Below are 4152 nucleotides of genomic sequence, written 5' to 3' on the forward strand. Positions count from 1 at the left end.
CATTCCCTGTCTTTCCTCTTCCCGCCTCTGACATTCTCCGGGGTCTCTTTTTCTTGCCTGCATCTTTCTGGTGGTTTCCATGACAATGTACTTACTGGTCTATAGCAAAATGAAAAAATAAGGGTAATGTGGGGTTTTTGTTTGGTTAAAAATAAATGTATTGAACTTAAATAATAATCCTTTATTCTGAAATTACATCCTCCCTACTTCTTGGGGGTTCGGTATGTTTTTATGAAACAATGGCAATAGCACAATGGTCGTTTTGTTCTGTTTTCCATGTCATTACTTGGTTGTTATATATGTTGTTAAATATATATATATATACACACACACACATACACACATATATACAGCGTCTCCATAATTTTTTGAAAGTTTTCTTGGTCTGCGAAATCCATGATAAAATCCTGAGAACAGTGACCTAGCGGAGACCGTCTGTCACCCAGCAGGTTCCCTGGCGGAGGGCCCGGGGAGGGGAGGTGTGGAGACCGCAGAGGCTCTGGAGGACCTCAGGGGGAATGTTCCAGGTGGCCAGGTGGAGGCGCCAGGTAGAATGCCCACAGCCCTGATGCCCGAGGGGAGGCTCTCTTGCTTGAAGGGGGCCTGGGGGTGGGCAAGCTGAGAGCACAGGCCTCCCAAGCAGGCCCGGAGGAAGCAGGGCTTGGAGGTGAGGGCAAGTGCAGGAGAACACAAGAGGACAGGTGTCTGCTCAGGGGCACAGAGCCGAGTGGGGCCGGCTGTGCTCCAGGGAGGTGGGGGCATGAACCCCCATTGAGATGGCTCTTCAGTGGACAGGGGGCTGGGGAGTCAGGGCCAGAGTCAGGGCAGGGGACCCAGCCCCAGCCTGGGAGCTGGGGTGTGAGGAGGAGGAGGCTCCTGAGAGAGGCAGAGGCCCAGCATGACCAACGGAAGTCTGCACACACCCAACCTCAGTCCCCCCCCCCCCCCCCACACACATTCACGCACACACACACTACAAGGGTCAGGGCTCAGAGCACACAGCTCTCATCTTATTTCTCAGGACAGGCTGAGAAGGGAAGGGGCTGTCGGCTTAGCGGAGGAGGAAGACCTGGAGGGAGAGGACAGAGCTTACCCACCAGCAGCCCCTTGCAGACCTAGCCAGGCCCTCAGGCCCTGGGGCTTCTGCCTGGAGACAGAGGTGGGCAGCCGTACCTGGTGGGCACTGCCCCCACCCATGGAAGTGGGTTGAGCTCCTCAGAGGGCAAGGCAGGAATCCCTACCACCTCCATGTTTAGTCCACAGTGGGCTCCACACAGCTTGGGGCACAGCAGAGGGGTGCCCGCCCACACCGCCTGAGTGTGGGGCGCATGCGTAGACTCACTGACACCAGATGACCCGACTTGCCTCCCACTCAGGGACTTTCTGGGCCACGTTAGTCCTCAGCCCCTCGCCCACCTCAGGGAGCCGTGGGGTAATCACGATTCCTTTAGCTGCAAGTGAAAGAAGCTAACTTTTGTTTGTTTTTTAATATGTTTTTTATTGATTTCAGAGAGGAAGGGAGAGAGAGTTAGAAACATCAATGATGAGAGAGAATCATTGATCGGCTGCCTCCTGGCGGTCAAGCCCGCAACCCAAGCATGTGCCCTTGACCAGAATCGAACCCAGGACTCTGCTGTCTGCAGACCAATGCTCTATCCACTGAGCCAAACCAGCTAGGTCGCAAATGATCTTATCTATATATATAAAAGGCTAATATGCAAAGTGTCCCCTCGGGAGTTTGACCGGGAGTTTAATCACTCGCTGTGATGTGTGCTGACCACCAGGGGGCGGCACAGAATAAAGGAAGGCCCTGGCTGGCAGCCGGAAGGTCCTGATCGGCCCTGATTGCTGGTCAGGCCTAGGGACCCTACCCATACATGAATTTCATGCACCAGGTCTCTAGTTTAAAAAATAAAAACCAGAAGAAACAATACTGGGTCAGCAGCTTCAGGGGCCCAGAGACACACCTTGCTGACATCAGATGTCTTTCTCCTTGGCTTCAGCCTTCACACTCGCCCTCATTCTCTGCCTCTCTGGACAGGGGCAGGGGGAGGGCAAAGCTGTACAAAGCCCCTAGCATCTCCCTTCAACACCCATACATAAAACCCTAGAAAACTTTGGCCCAAGTTAGGCCAATCACGTGGCTGGAGCTGGGGGGATGGAGGGGATGAGAGGGTAGGGACTGGTATTATTAGCAGAACCTCACGGAACCCGGGCAGAGCAGGTTCCCAGAGGCAGGGGAGATGTGGTTCCTCATGGGAATGGATGCCGGCAGGCAGAAACACAGGTGTCTAGAATACCCCGAGCTGCAACACGCTGAGGATTGCTCTGGGTGAGTTACAGCCATGTTCCTTTAGCCAAGGGCAAAGGAAGGGTCCTCAGAAACCTGTGCCCACTACCTCCCACCCCAAAAAGGCCTTAAGCTATGTTCCATAGATCAGTAGATTTCAACCACTTTTTTTTAATTACAAAAGATATATTTTATACTGGCATTCAGACAACCAGTAGATATTGTTGGCTCGATCCCCAGTGCGGGGCGTGCAGGATGCAGCCCACTGATGCTTCTCTCTCAGCGATGTTTCTACCTCTCTCTCCCTTTCCCTTCATCTCTCTGAAATCAATAAAAACATATTTTTAAAAAATAAAGTCACTATTTTTACTCACCCCCTTCATGTTTATGTTTTTGTCATTATTTTTTACTCACTGTGTGTGTGTGTCAGTGTGTACCCCTTAATTTACTGTTGTCATTACACATAATCTTCCTACTTTTGCCCTTTAACCTTTGTACTAGTGTTAGTGTTGGCTGATCCACTGCTTTTATTATGTTTGCCTTTGCCGATGAGAATATTTTTTGCAACATTTTGTTATTCGTATTTTTTATTTTTATTTTTTGTTCTTCTTAAGAAGTCCCTTTAACATTTCTCGTAATTCTGGTTTGGTGGTGATGAACTCCTTCGCTTTCTCTTGTCTGGGCTTGATATGCTAAGTTTTGCCATAATTTGTTGCACAGCAACAAAGAACCACCCACCACCTGCCCATCTCATTGCCCACTGCCAGCTCTCCTGTCATTACCATCAGCCAATTGTTATCAGGTGCCTCCCCAGAGCAGGCTCTACTGCAGGGCCCACTGTGAAAAGAACAAATTCGGTAAGATTCAAGCTTTAATTTGCCAAATGCCCAATGAGATTCACATGAGAAGGGCCGCAGGAAGCAGCAAAGGCTGAAGAAAGCTCCAGGCTGCAGTAGAAGACTTAGCCAGCCCAGGGCAAAGGAGAGAGAAGGGCACTGTAGGCAGGGAGAAGCTGGATCAACAGCTCAGGCAAGACTGGCTCACTGCAGTGTGGCTGGAGGTGAGGCCTGACATGGGAGGCTAGTGGCAGGCAAGATGACCAGATTGTGAAGGGCCTTAGGTGCAAAGCTAATTCCTGTGCAACTACCATGATAAATGGGGCCCAATGACCATATCTCTGAGAACGAAACTCCACCTGCTTTGGCTGTAAGTACATTTTTACCTGCCGGGTCATGTGGCTTAGCTTTGGGGCTGAGAAGAAGTTGACTGTGTCAGTGGGGAGCCCCCGAAGGTTTTTGAAGATGATGTGATGTGGGTTCTAAGCGTATCCTGGAGTGATGGAGACCAGAGTCGGAACATGACTACCCAAAAGTCCTGATGTCAGGATCAGGGTAGCAGCAGTGGACACTGGAGACCTGGGTAGATGTGAGATGTTCAGAATGGCTGCTGGGATGTGGTGGGGAGGAGCAGTGGGAGGTGAGGTCCAGTACCCAGCTGGTGACATGGGAACACAGGGAGCTGGCTGAGAGCGGCCCTGGTCAGGACTCGTGCAGGAGGCAAACCAATCGATGTGTTTCTCTCACATTGATGTTTCTTTTCTGTCTGTCTTTCCCTCTCTCTTCCACTCTCCCTAAAAATCAATGGAAAAATATCCTCAGGTGGGGATTAACCAAACAAAAACAAACACACACACACACACACACACAAAACCCAAGACTAAATGGCTCTAATCCTCTTTGTGCCCCAGACCAGTCATGTGACCTTGAGCAAGTCACTTTCCCTATTTGGGCTTGTTTTCCCTTCAGCAAAATGCCAGGCTTGGCCTTGGACTAGATGGTGGCTTTCAATCCTGCCTCTGAAGG

Source organism: Myotis brandtii, unplaced genomic scaffold (assembly GCF_000412655.1).
Source record: "Myotis brandtii unplaced genomic scaffold, ASM41265v1 scaffold687, whole genome shotgun sequence".
Lineage (NCBI taxonomy): Eukaryota > Metazoa > Chordata > Mammalia > Chiroptera > Vespertilionidae > Myotis > Myotis brandtii.